Here is a 25,100-nt window from a genome sequence, read left to right as displayed (position 1 = left end):
TCCAAAGCCATTTTATGAGGCCAATATTACCCTGACACCAAAACTGGATAAGGATGCTACAATGGAAGAAAATTACAGGCCAACATTCCTGATAAATGTAGATGCAAAACTCTTGTACAAACTGAACAGAAGTAAATTCAACAGTCCCTTAAAACGGTCATATACCATGATCAAGTGGGATTTATTCCAGGGAAGCAAGGATGGTTCAACGTCCACAAATCAGTCAGTGTGATATACCACATTCATAAAATGAAGGACAAAAATCAAATGATAATCTCAGTAGATGCAGAAAAAGCATTTGACCAAATTCAACATTCATTTATGATAAAAACTGCCAACAAAGTGAGTGTAGAGGGAATGTACCTCAACATGATAAAGGCAGTATATGACAGGTCCACAGCTTACATCATACTGAATAGTGAAAGCTGAAAGCTTTTCTTCTAAGATCAGAAAGACAAGAATGGCCAAACTTGCCTTTTCCCCCCTTTGCAAGGACCTAACTGTTCTTTACTTGGATTTTTCATCAGAGTTATTTTTGCAGTGAGTAATTATGATGGATGAGGTAATGTTCCCTATATACAAAGAGCCAGTCTCACCATTTTTATTTGACATAGTACTGGAAATCCTGGTGAGATCTGGCAAGAAAAAGAAATAAAAGGTATTCAATTTGGATAAAATGATATTTGGTGATAAAATAATATTTTTGTAAGGTTATCTACTGCCTTTGAAGAAATATCTCACATATCCTGGACTTTGATGAACCAGTAAACCAGAGCTTCCTGGGCCTTTTGCTGAAGGGTCATTCTCAGATTTCTTTTCGTTATATTGCTGGATTTGCTCCAATATTGCTTGGATCTCACTGTCATCTTTATTCCTAGGTTTCCTTTAAGTAAATTTTCAGAAGGTTAAATGGTGAAAGGTGTATTTTATGACTTGTGCATATTAGATAATTTTTTATTGTTTTTCTAAAATATTTTTCTTTTATTCTCACAGTTGATTGATCATTTTGCTGGGTATTTCTAGATTTAAAATGATTTTTCTCAAAACATCAAAGACTTAATCTTTTTCTGCCATCCATTGTTCCTCCTGAGAACTTTGAAGCCGCTGTCACTGAAAAGTGTTCTAGGTGATATCACAGTGAAAACAAAATAGAGATAATTCTTAACTTCATTAAGCTTGAGTTTTAAGGTAGAGAAGTCCACAAGAAGCAAGATAAATGCATTAAATATATAGTAGGTTAGATGGTTGTGCTATGAAGGCAAGAGTTGCAAAGGCTCTGATGTGAGAATATTGCTTATGTGTTTACAGAACAACAGAGTGGTCAGTGAGGCTGTAGCAAAGTGAGGTGAGAGGAGTAGCGATTAAACTGTAGAGGAATCTGGGAATTATCATCTGGTTTATTGTTTAAAAGAATTACAGTTAATTTAAAATCAATTAACAATTGGGGTGCCTGGGTGAATTAGTTGGTTAAGTCTCTGACTCTTGATTCCAGCTCAAGTCATGATCTCATGGTTTGTGAGTTCTAGCCCCACATCTGCTTGGGATTCTTTCTCTCTCTCCTTCCCCTACTTGTGTGCACTCTCTCTCTCAAAAATAAATAAACATTAAAAAATTTTTAAAAAATCAATAATTTTAAGGGAGCAAGGTAGAAGCAGAAGGACCATGCAGAAGGTTAGAGCTGAGAGATGATTGTGGTTTGAACAACAGGATTTCCTGATGGATTAGATTTGAACTCTGAGAGAGAGAAGAGTCAAGAATGACTCCAGTAATGTTTTGGTCTAAATAATAGGAGAGATGGAGTTTCATTTGATGAAGAAGGGGAAGATTATACAGGCTGTGTGTTAAGGGGTTTGGGGGAAGGCCAGGAATTTGGTATTAAACATGTTGAGTTAGAGATGTTTATTATATATTCAAGTGGAAAGGTCAAGAGGACAGATAGACTGGACCAGAGTTCAGGTGAGAGGTCTGGGATAAAGGAGAGACCATGGAAGTTGTCAGTTATAGATGGTATTTTTAAAGGGTTATATTGACACAGTCCAGTAAATATAGCTAGAGGAAATTGAAGGTTCTAGCTTTGGAACACTTTAGGTAAACAGGTAAGGAAAAGTAGAATTACTAGTAGAGAAGTCCAGGGACGGAAAACCCAGTGAGGTAGGAGGAAAACTTCTTTGGCTTTCAGAATATCTGTAAGCTAATTAAGCTAGATGGTATAAATATTTGAAGAAAGGGAAATGATCATCTATGACAAATGTTGCTGAAAGATGAAGTTATGGATGAACTGTGAATTGACTGTTGGATTTAGCAATGGGAAGTCATTGGTGATTTCAGAAGAGTAGTTTCAGTAAAGGACAAAATCTGATTAGAGTGGGTTCAAGGGAGAGTGGAAGGAGAAACATGTGGCAGCTTAACAGCAAAGCTGAGGTCCAGACAGTTTTTTGTTTTGTTTTGTTTTGTTTTGTTTTGTTTTGTTTTGTTTTTAAGTAGAAGAGAAGCAGCATGCATCAATCAGTATTGAGAATGCTCCAATAAAGAATTCCTTGGTCACTGAGCTGGAAGACATTTTGAGTAATACCTCCTGAAGATTCATCAATTCACTTGTGCACTTAGGACACCTCTACTGAGAGGATATTTGGTCGACTGTCACTTTACTTAGTACTCTGTCTTGGGGAGCATCCACTGTTATGGATGCAATAGAAATAAGATGACATGTGCCTCTTGTGACTTTATTTTGATTCCCTCTAAATGCAGGTTCTAGCTTATTGCATTACTTTTTAGGCAAGAATAAAAGTTCTCACATTTTCTTTTGATATGTACCCACATTACATCCTTGTCCAATATGTGAAATACACTATTTTGTGTTGAGTCTGACCAGTACTTCATTGGCTGACTCTGAGAAGGGTCTTCAGGGAATTCTTTTTATAGGTGAATAGTTTAGGTGTTAAAGAGCACTCCTTCATCATATTCTTAGTTGCTTCCCTGTTAAAAACAAACAAACAAACAAACAAAAAACTTTATTATTTAACATCATTTAATGTGTCTCCTTTCCTGGGCTTCAAGTATACATTTGTCCAGTGGGTTGCCATTTTGTCATCTGGGACTTGGTTTCTGGTTTAGGTTACTGACTGAAACCATTTGCAGTGACTTTCCCTTTTTAAGTGCAAAATTTTATGCAAAAATCTTTTTTTTTCTTTCTTTTTTAAAAATTTTTTTTTTAACGTTTATTTTTTTTTGAGACAGAGAGAGACAGAGCATGAACGGGGGAGGGTCAGAGGGAGGGAGACACAGAATCTGAAACAGGCTCCAAGCTCTGAGCTGTCAGCACAGAGCCTGACGCGGGGCTCGAACTCACGGACCGCGAGATCATGACCTGAGCCGAAGTCGGCCGCGTAACCGACTGAGCCACCCAGGCGCCCCGTAAAAATCTTAATGCAAAAACCCCAGCTGTCTCATTCTGACATGCTTGTGTTCCTTTGGAAGGTAATAGTGATGTCCATCCTCAAACCTCTAATAGTTCTGAGTTAAACAAGACGAGCCATTGTCTCTGTGCGGTTTTATGATAGTGGCATATTTTGAGTAACACATAAGGATGGTTTTTAAATCCTGTTCACTGAATTGAAAAACTTTAAGTGGAGATGTTTGAGAACGTAGGGAGAGGGTCAAAGCGTAATTCTCTGTTTATAGACTCTAAAATGTCATCAGCTTTGAGAGTAGAATCAATCTGAATTCGTCTCTTCATTTGATCAACAGATATTTATTAACTGTTTACCCTATGGCAGGTACTCAGCTAACTTTTAAATACATATGTCATTTTAAGATGTTTTCCTTTATGTTTTGCTAAGTTTATTGTGAATATTTTTAGTTTTTGATATACATGTGCTGTACATTAACTCTCACCTTTTGATAATGGATAAACAGCCAACTCTAGATAGAAATGTGGAAAAGACAGAATCTGTTTCACATTCTCTTTGTTACTCACTTTTAAAAAAGACTTAATGGACAGTGAAATTGACCAACAGTTTCACCTCCTCCTCTTTGCAGTTCTCCTAGTTTTTGTGGTACCTAGTAGACCTGAAAGAAGCATCTCGGAAGGGAGAAGTAATATGACCATATAATCAGACAAATAGACAATGGATCCTTTATAATTGCGAGGTGGCCTCATTTCTATTTTACATAGAAATTTGAAGTCTTTACTTGAGGTTATTCCCATTTAGGTAGGAGTAGTCTGTGAACAGCTCACTCATTTAGAGAGGATTTTAAAGAAGTCTTTAATTTGTAATTATTTGACCGTTATTAAACCAACATTTCATTGTTGAGACAGGATAAGGTTTTAGTTATTAAAACTATGTGTTCAGGATATAAAAATGACATGAACTAATTTTGCCTCAACTTAAGAGTTACTTAATTTTTTCAATATATGTAGTGAGATATTGGCTGGATATTTTGAAAGCCTAAATTACTTGGAATGTATTTGAAACCTCTCTTCTTATGTACTTCTGTTCAAAATGTTACTTATTTTTGGATCATTTATAGTGTAGGCTTAAAGTTTGGAGTTTTACATTTCCAGTCTTATAAAGACTTAAATATATTTATGTTCTATTCAAACTAAATCATTTTATCTACATAATAGTCATTCAGCTGTAGCTGTCTGGAATAAAATTTCTGGAAGTAGGTAGCCATTTTCCACATGAAATAACCATTTAAAAGTGCTTTTCATCTGATAGCATGTATTTTAATTTTTATAAATAGCACAGAACAATGGAAATATTTATGTAGCTAAGGGAGATTATCAGCTCCGGTTCAATAGTATGTTGTTTGGCATTAGTAGGCTGAGGATATTTTATAATTTTTAAAAAATACTTTTATTATTTTTATAAAATACATGTGCTCCTGTTATATCTTGTGTGTTAATCTAATTTCCTATCGTAGTCACCAATTAAAAGGAAATTGTGTACCAGTGGGGTTCTAAAACCTTGACATTATTTTAATCTGATAACAAATGGGTTTAAGTTCATGTTCTTTCAGTTGTTGGCAACAAATCTAAACCTGTATTTTTTGGATTTATGAGGATAAGTCCTGCTTTGGCAATCTTGTAGATCCTCCAGAGAATAGTTAAACAGTGATTAATCATTGTTTCTTCACTGAGTGTGCAGAAAAGAATGGAAAAGCTGCATTTCACACTTCTGAAGCAATTAATCCCCATGATCTTAGCCAGGTTTGTCTTGTAGATAAGTCGGGATACAAAACGGTACCTAATTTATCAATGTATGCATGCCATAAAGTATAAAACACACAATTTATTTCATATCATTTATAGTCAAATGTAAAAAAAGAGTGACTTTGCCATATCCAAGAGTGTTTCCTACATTACCTTCATATAAACTAAGTACCAGAGATTACAATGGGATTCCTGTTTATTGTGCACATCTGGTGCAGTCACTGTGCATTTTCTCATTCACTTGCTGGCATTTTTAGTGATTGTGGCATAAATCACCTTGCTAATCAGAAACATAAGTGACGGGAAGTCATCTCCTTTTTTTGAACAATGGGAAAAAACATATGGCTTCTCAGACAGGACTTGGCTGTTATACTATTTATGTGGCATTATATTCTGTATTTAGAATTTCATATTAATTGCAGCGGTTTGATTGAAGGCATGGAATACGCAGGTTTGTGGTCAAAGTATTTGTTTTGTACCATTTTCAGAACAAACAGAAGAAGGTAAAATTAAATGCCTTGTATTAAAACATTTTTTAAATAAAAACTACTTTGGGACGAGTTTTTAAGGTTAAGATGAATTAAAGAAAATACATATATTTTAAAATGTGTAGATGTTTCTATGGATGCATAGATATAATAATTACAAGTTTCAATTTAGTTTTCAATTATACCTCTTTCAAAACACTGTATGGATTAGAGTAAAAATTACTGTCCTGCAAGTGCTAAAATATAAATGACAGTAATTTGCTTTTCTAGTAGTAGTGTTTCAAGATGGATTGCATTTTTAATGAATTATTAGTTATTAGTTGGAACCACTTCTGCGCATACTATAACTAAAAGATGAAGTAAAGCTTTGTAAGGTAGGAGAAATTTATACCTGCAGTCTTCAAGTGGATTGGCTGCTATTTGTTATACAATGCTTGCTATAGATTTGAAGGTATTTTTCTTTTTCCTCAGTAGTCACTTAATTCTCAAAAGGTAGTGACTATAACGGCCTTTCATCCTTACTTGGCTTTTTAATACCTAACTTCTTTATCACTTATCGCTTTCCATTTTCTTACTACTGAGTGGTAAGGAAAGATTTATTTGAATGTTTGCATTTCAAGTGAAAATGTATTTGTTCAGAGAACCTTACGTCTTTTACAGTTTTCTAGATTACATGTAACGATAAATTAGGCAAATTTTTAAACAAATATTTCAGAGCCTATTTATTCAAATGTGTGTTATTTCCTTTGAAGTAGTCCCTTTGGGGAAGATGTATACATAATCCATTAATCAACGTATTTTAGGAATGTCTCTTTTTGAATTTTCTTCAGTGGAATTGATGTATAGCTGCCCAAAATGGATACTTTGAGGGGAGATAAGATCCATTTTGTGTATATATGTGCAAGTATTTTCGTTAAAAAAAAAATCAATCAATCATAATAGCTTGTGCTACAGACTGTATATATCTTGTAGATAATTGGACACTCTGCATAGAAATAGAGTTTTGAAAAACTGCCTGAATTTTAAATAAATGGTCACACCTACCCATTTTGTTTTAGACATCTTTTGTGATACCGTCTCAAGGACCACCTGCAGTCGAGTCCACAAATTGAATAAACGTGACATAAGGAGAGACTGTTTTTTTTCTGTTGTCCTTGCTTGTTTAAAAAATGCCACCACCTAGATTCTCTAAGGTAGAGTGTGCTATTTTAAAAAATATATTTATAATTGAATTGAGACTTTTCTAGATTAAAATTACCTGAAATTTATACCATACTGCCTCAGTTCTTGTCCATGTGTATTTTCTTTTATTTCCTTCATGCCTTTAAAGCTTCCTCCTCCTCATTCCCCTGGTGTTTTTTTTTTTTTTTAAGATTGAGATGCATTTGTTGTTTAGAACAATTTTAAAGTCATACAATTTTAAGCACGTATTTTTTTCTTCACCAAAATATAAAAATTATAGGAGGATAGGTTGTTAAAATCTAAGAAATATGCAATTTATAAGATGGCTAAAAGTACCCAAATAAATGACGAAGAGTAAAGAGTTCTATTTTTAGTGAATGAACACTTTGGAATTTGTTAGTAATGGAGCTTTGAGGAAAAATTTCTTATATAGAGTGCTTGATGGGAAAAATATATTAACCTAAAGCATTTGCTTATTCATCATGTTTATAAAGCCAGAAATTTAATTTCTAAATGTGTATCATTTTTTGAATGGAATTGAACTACTAGTAATGTTGATATTTATTGTACATTTTGTCTAAAATTTGCTTTTTCAGAGAATTTGAATTATTCTTTTTCCTATAGTCTGTTCTTTGTCTCATTTATACTTATACTTGTTGGTGTATCTTACCCTCAAAAGTAGATTCTGATTTGAATGGAATTTGCTAGAAAAGCTATTGTTCTTTCCTTGTGTTCTCATGGCTTAAAGAAGGAATCCTCCCATTGTAGGGATAAATGTACTGGTAATTCCTGGCCAGGGGGATTATCGCTTGTTGTTCCACTCTATAGCTACCCCTTTCCTACCTTGGTGTTCTTCAGGAAGTACCTTTTGGAACGTTGACAGAGGCAGAATGCCTCCTACTGCTGAAGCGCTTTGGGTAGGTGGTGTGCCACTGTTGGCATAATCACAGTAAAGTCCAGATAAAAATATTAACTTGTGGTGCCCGGATGGCTCAGTTGGTTAAGTATCTGACTCTTGATCTTGGCTCAGGTCATGGTCTCACAGTTTGTGACTTTGAGTCCTATATTAGGCTCTGTGCTGGTTGTGCAGAGCCTGCGTGGGATTCTCTCTCTCCTCCTCTCCCTATCCCCCTGCTTCTCTGTCAAAATAAATGAATAAACATAAAAGAATAAACATAAATAAACATAAAAGAAAGGTTAATTTGTGAGCTATTTCCCAAAAGGGAGGCTTTTATTTCTGATTGGGAAATTTGCTTTGGGTGGCAAATATAATTCAGAGATTTTAATGTGAAAAATTTTTTAATTTCATTTGTTGATTTTGAGAGAGACACAGACAGCACAAGAGGGGGAGGGGCGGAGAGCGAGGGACAGAGAATCTCAAGCAGGCTCTGCACTGTCCGCGCAGAGCCCCACACGTGGCTCAAACCCACGAACTGTGAGATCATGACCTGAGCCTAAACCCGGAGTCCTATGCTTAACCGACAGCCACCCAGGCGTCCCTAATGTGAAATCTTTAATGGAGTGTATTGAGTATGAAAAACACGGAGCAAGAAAGGATATTCCATGTTTAAATAGTTCGACTTTTTGTTGTTGTTGGTTGGTTGGTTGGTTTTTGTGTTTAAGACTCTTTCTGGGTAGAGTATTATCAGTGAGGCCCTCGAGTACCACTTCAGGAGTTCAGCCATATCTGGGATGTGGTGACCAGCAGGATTGGCCTGCCGATAGTCTTTAATGTGTAGGAACAAAAGTGATTTTTTTTTTTTTAAGGAAAATGAAAGAATAAAGAGCCAGAACCTGGTGTTACAGTATTAGTTGTTAGAGAGGCAGCATTTTTGAGTTCATCCAGGGATCTGTTTTCTGGTCCAGATGTCTTAGGCCTTGTGTCGGAGACCTGTGGAGATAGAAAGGTGGGTGGGCTGTGAGAAAACAAATACTAACAACAGGAGGATAAAGAGAAATACCGTAAGGTACTTGGGGACGAGCAAGTATCCTCTCGCTTGTATCTTCTAAGCTCAGAGACCAGTAGAAAGGCATTGTTTCTCCTCTTTGCCATGATCCACAGGGTAATTGGCATTTTACAGACTGCGTTTTGCTGGCAGTGTTAGAAAGGCATGGGGCAGCAGTGCTGCTTGGCAGAGCAGTAGTTAGAGCAGAGGTCAGCAGGACTCAGGGCGAGTGGGCGTCCGCTGAAGAAGCCGCAGTGGTCTCTGTCAGTGACAGTGGCCGCCAGTAATCAACAGTACAGAGCAAAGGCAATACCTGGGTGGAAATAACAGATGAGGCCCACCCAAGCTTAATTTGGAGGGAATGGAGTCAGCTGACCTCAAATACCACACAGGGAGAGGCACAAAGAGGGGTGAGATGATCAATGTGTATGGTAGGTGACTGCCAGCTGATTGGTCTTGCTCATGAATACATATGAGATACTTGAGGATGACTCCTTGAAATGTTCTGGGGAACAATTTATAGGGGCTTGTCATCCTGCACTGTGGATCGCATTAGAGTTCTCTAGAGAAACAGATCCAATAGGAGATGTACATATAAAACAGGTATTGGCGCGTGTGGTTGTGGAAGCTAAGAGGTGATGGGGTTTGGGAGTGGTGATGGTGGGGCGTCCAGAGCTGATGGCCAAGAAAAAATTCTTGAGAATTTGGTGCAAAAAAGGTGATTTTATTAAAGCACTGGGACAGGACCTGTGGGCAGAAAGGGCTGCTCTGGGGTTGTGAAGAGTGACTGGTTATAAACTATGGAGATGGGGGTGGGGTAAAAGAAAAAGATTTTCAAAAGTACTTTCATATGCTAAATTTAGAGGCCTCTTGATACTGGAGGTCTTGCTATTGTCAGGCTAAGGTTGTTTTTCCCTATAGTAAGTCATAAACATTAAGACAGTAGAGAGTTTCTGGAGGAATATTTTACCCTGTATTTGCCTCAAGTATTTGCCAATGGGTTGCAGGCTATAAAGAAATTTAATTTTATCTACATTTTCTTCTTGCCTTTGTTCCCTACATCACTATGGAGGGGAGGGTGATGTTAGGGCTCCAGGAAACTGAGTCTGTAGGTTTCTGGAGATTAGGCTATTGATAAGATTGCTTTTTTCTTTTAATTTACTAAGACATTTGAAAACTGATTGGAGACTCTTGTCCTGTATGACTGTGATCTCTATCAGTTAGCCATTTGTTTTTCCCTTTCCTTTGTTCTTGGGCTTCCAGGAGTGCCTGAAGAATGTCACACATATCCCACGGGAGGGGGGGAGGCTGGGGGGGTGGGGAGGGTTAGCTGTGCTTTGCCCTAAGCTTGCCTTTGGCTCCCTCATCAGGAAGTCCCAAGATATGCCCTCTGCAAGCCGGAGAACCAGGAAAGCCTGTGGTGCAATTCGTTCTGAGTCTGAAGGCCTGAGAATTGGGGTGATAAATGTTGGGGGCGGGGAGATAGTCAAATCCTGGTCTGAGTCTAAGTATCTCAGCTGATGCTGAGACAGTGAATTTGCCTTTCCTCCATGTTTTGTTCTATTCAGGCCCTCACTGTATTGGATTATGCCCACCCATATTAGTGAGGGCATTTTCTTTACTCCGTCTGATTCAGATGTTAATCTCTGTGTCTCTCATAACATTTTACCAGCTATCTTAGCATCCATTAGGTCCATCAAGTTGACATATCATATTAGCCATCACAGAGATGAAGGTGAGAACCAGCAAGTATGAGTTACATTATTTTGTAAAATAGCTTACAAATACTAAGGATCTTTTTTTTTTTTCCTGTTTTCCACAGAACATTTTGCTTAGTTACCAATGGTGGCAAAAAGTATTCTAGGTGTTGGATCAACCAAGTTAAAATAGGATTCTTTCCCTTGGGAGCTTGCAGTTTATAGCACAGAGAATGGCAATTTGAACAATTAATATCTAGTTGGGGGTGGGCAGGGGAAGTTTTGCCCATTAGAGATGCCTTGTGTTGGTCAGGAATGGCCTTCCTCTAGCAATGCTCTCTGGCTGGGGTGCGTATGGCCTTGAATTGAACACTGCTGTGGATCCTGAAGGTACGACAGCTGGGAAGTGTCAGCGAACTGCACTCCTCCCAGCAGTTCCTCTCTGAGTGCTGCACCTCATCCACTGCCACAGTGGGCTATGGGGTTCAGTTGTTGTGAAATAGAAGTAATGCCTACTAGTTCTTTATTTCCTCTTCTTTCGGCAAATTGTTTGTAGACTCAGAGAAGGTGACTGAGATTGAGCAGATATTAGAATGATTTCAGGAAAGATAACAGCTGACATATGCAAAACAAAAGAGGACAATGTATTGATAAGACATTAGTTGAGATAGTAGCTCATATAGTCTAGGATTGTTGGGGAAGGAAGTGAAACTAGAAGGGGAACAAGGGATTGAAATTAAGTGAAGTCAAAGAAGTAGATGGTTTCAGTGAGTTTGAAAACACTTGTACTGAGGGAAGGGGTAAGAGGAGATTGTGGCAACAAAGTAGTTTATTAGTTTAAGATTAATAGCCAGATTCCAGGAAATTCTCATACTCTGAAATGTCATCATGTGAATTGGGAATAAAATTTTGCTTGCGGAAAATGACAATTATGTATATATCAAAGAATCACAACCACAAACACCGTGAAAATGTATAACGATATAACCATTTAATTTTAGTAGTGTAACTTTTCTTCAAAGTAAAGTTTCGAAGCCACTTGTATGTTGAGTTTCTTGATTGAGTAAGTCTGTTCATTTGTCAGGAAGTGCAATTTTTTTTTTCTGAGAAATTTTTATGAGTTTTTTTTCAATTTATCTTACAGTCTAAGAAAGTATTTCAGTATTTTTTTCCTCAAAAGAGAAACATGCGAGTTCTGTCTTCTTCTGAAGAGTTTGTGTCTTTATACTTGATAGAAAAATCAGAAATGTGAAAAAACATTCAAAGCATGTATAGCCAAACATTTCTTGAACTGAAAGTAATAAAGGTAAGATAGCAGTTTTAAATACATGAAAACAACTTTTCAGTAGCTCTTCCTTTGTAGAAGAGAATCAGGAATTGCAACCAATATTTCAGACAATTAAAATAATAAGAATGATTGTTAGAAGGGTGGATGAAACTTTATAAAACAAGTATACTAAAATGTAATTGAAGATTCTAGGTGGATGTTCACTGTAAAATTCCTTCACCTTTTCTGTATATTCAAAAATATTTGTGATAAAATGTTGAAAAAATAATATAGTGTTTACAAATTTGAAATGCATAAAAAACAATAGTCTGATGGATAGATGGATAGGTCAGTGATAAAACAAGTATAGTAAAATCTCAGTTATAGGATCTAGATGGTAGGTAAAGGAATGTTCAGTGTAACATTCTTGTAACTTTTCTGAATGTTTGAAAATTTTCAGAATAAAATGTTTGAGAAAATAGTGTCAAACACAACAGTGTTTGGCATTAGAGATTAGAGTTGTACTTGTGTGCCCTTAGACAAGGTAACTACTCTCTGAGCTAGTTTCCTCATAACGTATAGTTTATAGATAGTTTCAGGAATTAGAAAAAATACTGTAAAGCCACTGGCAAATGATAGGCATTTATTTGAAAATACCTCCGATAGTAACTATATAAATTCCAAATTTAGGGATCATATCTTGGTTTTTGCTTAATATATTTAGAATTTCTGGATGTATGAGCCAGTTAGTTATTTGATGGAACTAGGATGAGGTGAATTCAGGGTGCAAATTTTTATTATCAAGACCGCTTAATTTCAACAGTGTCTGTGCTCCTTGTTCAGAGGCTCTGTGTTTTCTGGCTTAGTCTCTAAGTTAATCAGAATTTGACCTTTACTGATGGGAGGGTAGAACCATGCTTATATGAAGGATGAGATCTCTGACTTTCTAGTAACTACCAAGGCAAAGTTTACTGCCTTTAAAAGTATTTTCATTTCGTAAAGTACATAAGTTCCATGAAGTGGAGTTACTGTGTTCCTGTCTTTATTGGTAGTTCCTTCTGAATATATGTATACTATACATCAGTGTGAGGGCTTTTGAGTCACGTTAACTTTTTTAGAATATATAGTAAATGTAAATCATACTGCAAAATAATGTAGTTATGAATTATATTTATAAATGTGTAAATATTTACTGCATATAATGTTCACTAGTACTTCATCTGTGACTTTTTTTTCTTTATTTTCTTAAATAAAAACCAGCCATTCTTTGGTTTCTTTTTAAGAAATAAACTTCTGTTTTTGGTTTGTTTTGAACTTCAGCTTGAAGTGCATTTGTAAAGTATAATCCTCTTGTTTTTTTATTTGTTCTGTTTCAATATGCAGGATGGATAAAAATTACTGAACTTTTTATATTTATGTAAATTTACTTAAAATTAAATTCAAATTTACTACCATATGCCTCAAGGGCTAAACATAATATAGACTATTATAATCATTTATATAAATTAGTTTTAAAAACCAGTTCAATATGTTGAATCAATATGTCTTGAATTTCATATCTGTATAGTTGTCATCCTAGTAAATTCAATGGCATGTACTTTTACAGCATACAGATTTTAAATAAAATTGAATAGACTTTTCTAGCCTGCATTATGGAGGAACTTCTGTTATCTTCCAGTTGAATGATTTCATATCTAAAAAGAACCCGGCAACTTCAGTGTGAGGCAGCCACGTTTTTTATACCCATCAAATCTGATCGGACAGTTTCATCTCTTAGTAATAATTCACTGATTGGCCTTCGTTTGCTAATCTGTGTGTTATGTAGAATAACATGAAAATAAATTTTCATTTCAAAGGATTGTTCAGGGAGTGGCCTTGTTTTCTTTCTGTGGGTATTTGCCAGTCTGTGGCTACAAATCTTTGTGAAACTTTAGGGGAATGGCAAGACATCTCTGAATCCACATACTTTTGTGTATTTCGTGTATTTTGTCAGTTAGTGAAGACTGAAAGTACTTTTACTTATGTCTCTGTGTGGAGGGCAGATCTGTGAGATTTTTTGAAATTAAGAGTATCTCCTCTCTCCCTCTCGGTGCCCCTCCCCCACTCTCTCTTTCTCTTTCAAAATAAATAAATAAACTTACAAAGGAAAAGAGTATCCTCATATTCGGATAAGGATCATCAATATTCTAGGAACATCAAATATTCCATAGTTTACCTGAATGAAAAATTTAAGGATAAGTAAAATACTGGCAACTTTTGAGAAGAACAGATACATAAGGAAATCGTGGTAGAAAAAAGCAGGCAATAAACTTCTTGAGCAAAAACCTAGAATAAGAGTAATGAATTATATAGTAAATATATTTTCTGTTGTCAAAATAGAACAGAAGGTTCCTATTCATTCTTAAATCCAGATCTTATTGGAATTTAAATTTTAATTCACTTAAATTCTGATAAAAATTTCAAAAATATGGAAGACTTAAAGTAAGCAGATGTTACAGTATTTGTTTTTGGCTTTGAATGCTAAGCGGTCCAGTGTACTACTATTTTTATGTAATTGTAAAAATCAGGTCATTTTAAGTGCAACCTAACAGTTGTTACATTAGGTTACACTATTTAATGCTTGACAAAGAAATATTTAATATATAAACAAAACCAGTTTCCACCAACCCCTTGACAGTGTTCTCTTTTTGTAACCAAATTAATATTTCTCACCTGTTATTTGTTACGTTTATAAAAAAAATAGAATGACCTATTTTAAAAAACAGTAATATATACCTTTCTTTACCAATCTCTCATTTTCTCTGTTTTCTAAATATAAAATAGGAATGAAAAATGTCTATTTCTTATATTTGTACAAAATTTATTTTCTTAAGCAGGTGCCTATCAGGGTCATATGTTCTAAAATCTTATTCTCCCCACATTCAGAAATGAATGAAGAATGTAGAAAAGCATTTACCTTTAAACTGTCATCTTCTTAAATGCTTCCTAGAACATGATTACCAAAATCTATGTTCTATGAAGAGAAGTGGTAGCAAGAAAACAAGGATTAGAATACTGTCTTAACTCGTTATTTTGATTCAGTAGGTCAGGATTTATTATTATTATTATTATTATTATTATTATTAATTTTGTGTATTCTGGGAATTTTCTACTTGGATGCCTTTTGTTCTTGAATACTTTTTGCCTTTTTATACTTGTGTGTGGTTTTAACCATGTCAGATATAGGTATATTTTGTTTATTTAGACCAATTTCTAATTGTTTTCAGAAAGCATTGAAAGCTGAAGACTCTAAGTAATTTATTTTCAATGTGTAGTATTTACTGCTGTGCTGTATATACATTTTATATTTATGTCAGGAAAGGGTTGCAGAGGGGTGCTTTAGAACCACCTTTTCAGCTCTAAATAGCTATTGTGTACATATGGTAAGGTACTGCTGCTTAACAATTAGTAACTGCTTTGATGAAACTAAATTACATGTTTAAGTTCCCATCAGGAAGTCGCTTCACATATCTGTATTAATGTATTCAAGGCTCGAGAAGGAAAGTTAATTTTCCAGCTTAAATATTTAATTCAAGCTTAAAATTTAGTCTGTAATTAGAGCTCCCAAATGGCAGGAACATGGAGTATTTGTCCATTTTAATTAGATTGTTGTTTACCTATTAATTATATATCATATCTTGTCATATAGTTTTGATGGTAACAGATGGTGCTAGGAGTTAGTAAGGGTTTCAACAAAATAAGATTCCACATGATTTATTAAGTTGCACTTTATTAGTGAGTGGTCTGCTTTAGTCAGGTTATTCGGAATAAGAACTGTGCACCACTCACTAATTTTAGTAATTATCCTTTTGTGGAAATATTGAAGACAAAAAAGTCTGAGACGAGTAATGTCTATTTAGAAACAAAATGAATTACTCTAGGACTATTTATTTTTAAGGAGAATGTATTGTCAAATTGTATAATTGGTATGAAGTTTAGTGCATTTTGCTAGGATAGAAGTCAGGGAATCAGAATTTTATTTATCAGCAAAAATGTAGGCATGGGGATATATATAGTAATGATTCAGGGTATGAGAAATAGTAGGATGATGATTCAGTTATTTTTTACCAAGACATTCCTTCTCTGTCTATTGAATTTAACAAGAAGACAAGGTTCTTTGTTTACCAAAATATCTAAGAGCAGACTGGTATCTAGTGAAGTTGACCTACAGAATTTCCATATTCAAAAAGTAAATGCCAACTATATAGAAAGGTCTGCTAAGTTGTTTATACAAGATTTTATTAATTTTTTTGTTACCAACTCAGCTTCCTAAAATGAATGAATTATACATATATATGTATGTCTAGAAAGAAAGAAAAACAGAGAAGAGGGAGAAAAGGGGGAAAGGAAAGAGGGGTTAAATATTTAATCTTTTAATCTGATACAGTTTGAAATTTACTATAGTCTTTAATATGATTAACTTGAAAGTACATTTGGTTACTATTTCTTAGCTCATGAGGTTTTTATTTCAAAAATCTGTATCAGTGTTTTATACCAAAAGGTAAACAGAAGGCCCAGCCCCAGTTTTACTGATTTTAATATTTGCTCTGGAAGGGCTCCCTGGTATGTATCAAATCTTCAAAACTCTGTCCTGTTATATACATTACCTTCTGTAAGCAGCTTGGTTTTGGTTAGTTTTATTTTTATCTTGTTTCTGTCTTTTAATTTGTCTCCATTTAAACCATGTCAATTTTTAGAAATATATTTGTTGGTATCATAACTAATTCTTTATGGTGAGGTGGCATTTTAACGTTAAGTATATGATTCTACATGTTCACAGTAGACTGTTAGAGATGTATCATATGGTACTCGTAATATGTATGAAATGATAACTTCACTATGGCCTTAGTTTCATTGCCTTCAGAATGTTGTGAGTGCTTAAAAATTTATCTCAAATATTTTGCTAAACCACCATATGGGAACTTTGCTGAATTATAGTTGCAGTAATTAAAGAGAATATGAAAGGAGAAAAATTGTTATTCTTTTAGTATGCATAGAGCCTTAGTTTGAAAGTTTGACTTCTTAACATTTCTACTTTTTCTGGAAATATGGGATTTTACATTTTTCAGCAAAATTTATCAAATGTATAAGTTTCAACACACACACACACAAAACTGAATTGAAGCATATAAATGAAATGAAAGAAAACAAATTAATTCCTTATTGATTTTAAAATAATGAAAAGATGTCCTCTATAAAGAAACAAGGTAACTTGATTTCTTTTTTATAAAGCGTGTGAAATATACCATATATTGTTTTGTTTTATCTGGGAGAAAGAAATAACTATTTGGTGACTGTTAACAGAAACAGCAAGTGAAAATAGAAAAATGCTATCTTAGAAATGAGGTTTTCTTTGGGGTTTATTCTCCCCAACCCCTGACTCACCACTTCATCTCTTTGGGGGACTTTTATTTCAACAGCCAACCATGTACTTATTTAACTTTTGCAATGAAAATGGCAGTCTGATTACTTTGTTGGAATTATTAGTTTTTTCTTTACTTAAAATAGCAGTGTATGAAAAATATTTTAGAAAATGTGGTAATTGATACATCATTTTTATTACTTGATACTAATTTGAACCAAATTAGATTTGTTGACCTGTTTATTATTTTCTTCTTTTCCATTCAACACTAGAGTATTACTCTGCAATATGATAGATTCAGAATTAAAATAAATCTGTAAGCAGTGTTTTCAAGATTTGAGATCTCAGGATTTGATGGATGGATGCTAATTTGTTTTAAAGCACATATAAAACAAGACACCCATTTATCTGTGCTAAGTACTTAAGATAGAGATGATGGTTTGATCAGGTCCTCATCAGTAGTAGTGGGTATACATAGTTTATACTTGTTTTTTTTTTTTTAATTGGACCTGTTTGGTTGGCTAAAGTGTCCCTAACAACACTGCATAAAAGCATTAATAGCCAATATCCTTTCCTATTTCTGACTGTTAAGAAAAATACATTTGTGTTTTACTGTTGTATCTTCTATCAGTGGTTTTTCCATGCTAATAAATGCTGTATTAAAGAATGACAATTTTATTTTTTATGTATTTTTCATTAGGAATGAGTGTTAAATTTTATCAAGTTTGTTATACTCAATGAAATGATGTTAAGGTCTTTTCTCTTTTAGCTTACTTATGCAATCAGTTAATAGGTTTGCTAATATTAAATTGCCCTTTCATTTCTGGAAAGATACCTTCTTGGTCATGGTATTTTGTGAGATAAGCATTCTTGTACTCTCTTTGTCAGATTTTGGTGTTAGAGTCATGCTAACATAAAACGAGTTGGGATGCATACCTTCCTTTTTTTATGGAACAGTTTAAACATAATAGAAATTATTAATTTCTGGAAGTTTGTTAAAATTTACCCACACTATAATCAAGGTGCCTTTGGTTGGGAGTGAGCAGTATTGTGGTGATGGAGGAAAATCTTTGATTACATTTCTGATAGCTTCTAAATTTATTGGTGTATTCAGGTTCTTTGCAGCATATTGAATTGATTGTGGAAATCTGTCTTTTGTTAGAAAACTATCCATTTCATTAATTTCCCTTTATTTCATTTAGATCTTCAAATTTGTTGGCATAAAGTTGTAGATAATGTTCCTTTTTCTTCCTCTGTTTTTAAAAAAAATTATTTAGGTCTGGGATTGCATCCCCTTGCTTTTTTCTTTATTAAAAAATTTTTTTTACATCTATTTATTTTTAAGAGAGAGAGAGACAGGGCAACAAGTGGGGGAGGGACAGAGAGAGAGAGGGAGACACAGAATCCGAAGCAGACTCCAGGCCCCAAGCTGGCAGCACAGAGCCTGATACGGGGCTCAGACTCACAAACCGTGAGATCATGACCTGAGCTGAAGTCAGACGCTTAACCAAGGGAGCTACCCAGGCGCCCCTACATCCCCTTTCTTTTAACATCTAATACTAAGATGTTGTTGTTGTTTGCTTTCATTAATTTGTTTTTAACCTTTTTAGTGTAAAATAGAAAACTATAAAACAAGTGTGTATCTTGTTGAACTATTGTTAAGACAGACGTGCTTGTAATTATCATCCAGAGCTTTGCCAGCCCCTTTAGAAGCCCTTACGTGTGCTTTATTACAGCACCATTTCTGCCTCCAAAAAAATTAACCACTCTTCTGACTTTCAGAATAATGACTTACTTAATTTTCTTTATGGTTTTATTACCCAAGTTTGTATCTCTAACCACAGTTTAGTTGCCAATTTTTAAAACCGATTTTTGCATTTTTAGGTCTTTCTTATTCTATAGTTTTCTCCAACTCTTTCTGTTCTTTATAAGTGACCTATTGAAAACTTGCAGAGGTCACTGCAGTCTGTATTTTGCTGATCCCGTATTTATGGTGCAGGTAAACATTTCCTTCTATATTTTCTTTAAATTGCCAGGTGGCATGAGAGCTTAATTAGATTTAGATTGAATTTCTTAGGCAAGATTATAGGTGCTGTTCTATCCTTTCATCAGGAGGCATATAGTATTTTATCATTTTAAATGTTGGCAGCCATTAATGCTCAAAGTCTAGACCTATTAACTCATTATTTCAATTACTATATGGTGATTTTTTTATATAAGCTGTCTAGAAGTGAAATTTGTTTCAATTTCTGATTATTAAGGATTTTCTTTGGTATTGAAAAAATTCTACATTTGCATTGTGGTCAACAAATGTGGGTTTTGTATTTTTACAGTATTAAGATTATCTTCTATATGTAAATTTGCAGATGTTCCATTGGGATTTGTAAAGAACTTCTATTTTTCTTGTGTTTGTGATTTAAATGCTTTGTATTAAGTCAAATTTATTAATGTATTCTTTAAAAATTTTTTTTATTTTTTACATTTATTTATTTTTGAGAAACAGAGTGAGACAGAGTAGGGGAGGGGCAGAGAGAGAAGGAGACACAGAATCTGAAGCAGGCTCCAGGCTCCGAGCAAGCGGTCAGCACAGAGCCTGATGCGGGGCTTGAACCCACAAACTGTGAGATCATGACTTGAGCCGAAGTTGGACGCTCAACCGACTGAGCCACCCATGCGCCCCTATTAATGTATTCTTTAAATGATGTGTGTTTTTATTTATGTAGCTCTACATGATCAACCAAACTTATAAGAGTAGGCTTGCATTTTAAAAAGATTACTTCTAGTAGTAGTCTTTTAGGATTGTTTAGAGGTATGACCCATACTAGAGGCATGGAGATCACACTGTGTTTTAGTTTGGTGGGGGGGGATTTATCTAAGTGAGAAATGATAACTCTGAATTAAGACATTGGTGATAGAAAATGGAAGATAGATCCTAAAATATTTAGGAGGTAGATGTAGAAAATGAGGGGAGACAAAAGTTTCTAATCTCTGTTTTGTGGTTAAAGGATGATAGTGTGGTAAAGCATGACTTAGAACAGGGGTTGACTTAAGTCTGGTTCATAGGCCAAGTCTGACCTGCCATTCATTTTTGTACAACTCACAAACCAACCATGACTTGTACATTTTATTTTTTTAAGTAAGCTCTATGCCCAATGTGGGGCTTGAACTCACAATCCTGAGATCAAGAGTCATATGCTATACCAACTGAGCCAGCCAGGCACCCCTGAGTTTTTCAGTGTATTTTTTTTTAACATTTCCTTATTTTTGAGAGACAGAGAGAGGCAGAGCATGAGTGGGGGAGGAGCAGAGAGAGAGAGGGAGACACAGAAACTGAAGTAGGTTCCAGGCTCCGAGCTGTCAGCACAGAGCGTGACACAGGGCTTGAATTCACAAATCATGAGGTCACAACCTGAACCGAAGTTGGATGCTTAACTGAGTCACCCAGGTGCCCTGAGTTTTACAGTTTTTAATATTTTAAAAATAGAAGAAAAGTGATTTCTTGACACATGAACGTTTATATTGTTTAAAAAATTCAATAGAGTAAATCTGAAGATCAGTGATTCATGAATTGGACATCATCCCATCTAGCCAACAGAAAGGAGCTCTGAGGATTTGTACAAAATGGAAGATTTTTATAGGCAGAAAGAAGTGGGGCAAGATAGTTACTTTAGCAAAGAGTAGCTTGTTTCAGGCAACCTTGTCGGGAAGATAGGGGTCTGTCAGACTAAGTCCCTAGTGCTGACCATGTAATTCCAGATTGACTGGTTAAAGGTCATATTCCTGGGAGAGGCTGAAATTGCAAATAGGTTTGGTAGTAAGTCTTGGTTTGTTGATGTGAGGCTAAGCACAAGTGACTCCATTTTGGATCTGTTGTTTCTTTCTTTTTTTTTCTTTAACAATGTAGAATTCAAGTTTCAGTGGCCATAAAGTTTTATTGTAACATAGCCACACTTGTTAATTGACAGCAGAGTTGAGTACAGTAGTTAAGACAAAGACTGGCCCACGAACGAAGCCTAAAATAATGACTGGCCCTTTACAGAATGAGTTTGCCATCTAACTCCTAGCTGAGAAGTACCCTCTCTTCCCCAAATTTTCTCATTCCCATTCAATCTGGCATTCATAACCAATAGTTTCTTAAAGGGCTTTTACTTACTTTTTATTAAAAATTTTTTTTAATGTTTGTTTTTGAGAGAGAGCATGCACAAATGGGGGAGGGGCAGAGAGAAAGGGAGAGAGAATCCCAAAGCAGGCTCTAAGCTATCAGCGCAAAGCCTGACTTGGGGCTTGAGTCCATAACCCTGATATCGTGACCTGAGCCGAAGTTGGACCTTCAACTGACTGAGCCACCCAGGCATCCCAGGGATTATTATTTTTAAAAATCCTACGTATAACTGCATGAATTCAACCCTGTTCCTGACCATTCATTTTTGACGTCATTGATACCCATTCCCCATGCAAAAATTTTTTGGTCTTTTTGTATGATTATTGAAAGCTTTTAAAAGAGAAGCCCATTTGATATTTTTATGCTATTAAATCAGTGGATTTTACTAAATACTGTTCAAACAGTCTTTGCCATTAGTGTTATTAATTTATAATTTAAGGTGATAATTTTATATTGTACAGACTGTTAGGTTTGTGTTTTCCATAGTGTCTCTTTTTTCATGAGCTCAAACTGCAATTTACATAAACAAATTGATTATTAAAAATCATTTTGAGAGCAAATCTGAGGTTTTGGGAAACAAGATTTTGGTTTTAATAAAGATTTGATATTAGAGTTTGTTTACTTACAAAGTTATAGTTTATTGATTTGTTTAGGTATTATAAAATAGAATTTTAGCAAAACAAGAATTCTTGAAAAAAAGGCTGATCTGATAATATGTTTATAGGTAGAAGATTTTTGGTTCTGTTAAAAACAAGACAACAGGTCCTAAATAGACTCTCTTATGCTAAGCCCTACATCACCAGACTGAGACTTAGCTTAATTACAGTATTGGCTCCCCTAGAAATGGAATCTTAAACCAATCAGGAATGGCCTAATCAGTAGCACCAATTAGGTAATCTCCCTGATAGATCCCTCCCATCCCATGAAGAGAAGTGACCTTGCCATAACCACTTTGCTTTTTTGCCTAGTGTAACTTCTTGTTCCTGCTCCCTTCTGCCTATAAAAGTCATTCATTTCCTATAGCTCCTGGGAGCTTCCTTCCGTCTGTTAGATTGGATGCTGCCTGATTCATGTTCTTTGAACAAAGCCAACAAAGTCTTTAAAATATGCTCATCTGAATTTTGTTTTTTAATTGCTATTATAACAATATAAATGGGTACTCTTATCCACAAGAGAAAAAAATTTGTATCATGGGAATTTCTAGTGTTTTTATAACATAGTTGTTCTGTGTAATCAGGAAGCCAGCACTGACCCATCCTTAGAAATGCAAGATGACACTGTTACGGTTTTGTATGTGGTTGTGTTTTTCTCTGCATTTATTTACTGTCTGTCATACATAAATTTCTGATATTTATGTCCTGGCAAATTGGAAAATGTTATCTTTTAATTTCTTTCATCTTCCTATGGCTGTTACTTGTGTTCAGATTAAAAAAAAAAAAAAAAAAAAGCCAGAGGTGACTCCATGGAAGTTGCCAAGAAAAGCATGCAAAATGTATTTCCATTTGAATGCTTGTTAGCAGCAGAGCACATTGTTAAACTTTATATTTTTATTTAGGAGAGTGCTATATTGATATATAAACTTCTAATCCCATCAAATAATTACATCCAAATGGGAATGTTAATTCATTTATGCCATTGTGTGTCCAAGGAGCTCTGAGGAGAGGATCCATCACTCTGTTCTTTTCCTAGATACCCAGATTTCATAGCTATCTTGTAAATATTGTTACTGGGAAATTTTTTAATGTTTGTTATATTAATTCTTGATTTACACTTATTTATCTAGTTCTGTTACAAATAGTTAGAATCAAGTACTTGCTCTTTTACTAATGACAAACATTTATCAGTGCATAACATGCTTTTCATTCATGTTAAGCAGTTTTTATTTTAGTTTTTATTTTTATTTTGTGTTGAAGGAGGAGGGTACTGTAGGTTGCTTGACATTTTGTAACAGTGTAAAAATTTAAGTTCTCTTTGACTTCTGCACTTTTGGCTTTTCCTGTGTATGTGTTTACCAGTGTCTTAAATGTTCCTTTTTTTTTGTTTATCCTTCCTTCTATTCCTCTTGTTTTTTATTCCTACTTTTGGTACTCACCAAAATAATAGAAAGGGTCACTGCCTGTAATTCACTTTGTATGTAAATTATTGTTCTAAGGGCAGTTAATAATGGTTACTTTGTGCTTGTAAGGGGTTTTCTAGTCTATGACAATCATTTATGAAATGTTTTCCTGAATAGTAAAATTAACTAAATTGTCAGGCTTGAAAGTGCATTATCCTTTTGATACCTAAGAGTTGATTTAAGATTATCCTTTAAAAACACCATATACAAACAATTGCATTCTAATAAACTTTCAGAGGTGGAAGAGAAAGACATGCAACAAGGTATGTCCTGATCAAACCCTGGAATCAGAGGTTATTCTGGTAGTAGTGTATAAATCAGTATTCCTGAGTTGGGTGATGACTAAATGTGAAGAGAAGATGAAACTACAAGTAACGGAAATGAAGTTTAAAACTTGTCAATTGCCCTTTTTTTTGGTAGGTAAAAACTATTAAATATCAGCATTTTCATATGGTTCAACTTAATACATTCATTATTAACTAGTGTTAGTAAGGAAAACATAACTGTTAAATATTTGAATGAAGAGATCAATTGAATGGTTGTATCATTTGTAAAGAAAGTGTCAGTGACACTAGAATGGAAAGATCTTATGGGGAAAATTGATGTGTTTTCTAACTTCCAAATCCTATACTCCCTTTAGGAAGGCTCTAACTCAGATCCCATTTTCATAAAGCTTTTACTCAGCACCCAAGTACAGAAAAGTGCTCCGTGATGGGAGAGGATAGAGAACATTATATATTCATTTGTCAGCAACCTTTGTTGATTTTCTAGAATGTGTTCCTGAGTATTGTATAACAAAAAGGAAGACTGAGCACACAAGAACAGTTGGATCCCTATCGTTCTCTCCAAAGGAATATGTTCAACCTAAGCCTCTTAATGTTCTTGCTTATTGTCCTATTTTCTTTTACTTTCTCCTGCCCTATAAGGACATGTACTATCTCCAGCATATGAGAGCTTCCCTATTGGTTACCTTAGCGGTGGCTGCCTGTCAAATTCTGACTAAAGCTTCCCAAATTACTCCTTCATGAACTAACACACCATGATTCTTTTCAAAAATTCTTTTCAAAAGATGTTTCTGGATGAGTTCCTTTTAAAAGAATGGAGTAGTGAAATGATAAATAGTGAGGTTTGGTTAAGGACGTTTTATATTGACTAATAATCTCTTTATAGTGACCTTGGCCTGCCATTTTAATCTTAGGTTAACATTTATGCAATATTTTCTTACCAGATATGCTTTTACAGAGTTGTGGGTCCTATCTGATGCTTTCATATATCTCACTTTAAGAGACAGATGAGGTGAAAGTTGACTATAAAAAGTAGCATACACCACCCAGAAAGAAGATATTACACCCACGTAGTAGGCTGAGTGTCTAGTGGAAAGATCTAGGATTTAAGGGCTGGAAAGAGTGGTTTTCTGTAGTTTCTTCAACCAGTCCCCTATTGTTGAACACTTGGGTTGTTTCTAGCATTTTACTTTTATAAACTATATTATAATGAATAAGCTTGTATGGATTCTCAGTCCCTTATCTGAAATCCATAGAGGGAGTAGATCTGTTTGGGAATTCAGTTTTTTGGATTTTAGAATTATTAATGTGATGCATGTTCCAAAATTATAGAAGATTTCTG

General features: G+C 34.8%; 1 protein-coding gene across 5 annotated transcripts in view; it reads left to right on the top strand.

Moving 5' to 3' along the window:
- The window catches only part of TBC1D5 (TBC1 domain family member 5), a 533,625-nt gene that overhangs the window by 139,445 nt on the left and 369,080 nt on the right, over window positions 1-25,100 (top strand). Inside the window, exon 1 of one of the 5 annotated variants that reach the window (XM_049629849.1) lies at window positions 1,585-6,896. The exons of the other annotated variants lie outside the window; for them this stretch is intronic. The gene's annotated coding sequence lies outside the window, so the exon portion shown is untranslated. Of the gene's footprint in view, window positions 1-1,584; window positions 6,897-25,100 lie in introns of those variants that run through there. 5 annotated transcript variants of the gene reach the window in all.

Source organism: Panthera uncia, chromosome C2 (assembly GCF_023721935.1).
Source record: "Panthera uncia isolate 11264 chromosome C2, Puncia_PCG_1.0, whole genome shotgun sequence".
In the NCBI taxonomy this organism is placed as follows: domain Eukaryota; kingdom Metazoa; phylum Chordata; class Mammalia; order Carnivora; family Felidae; genus Panthera; species Panthera uncia.
Note: the sequence above shows the minus strand (reverse complement) of the source record. Positions and strands in the feature narration are given on the sequence as shown.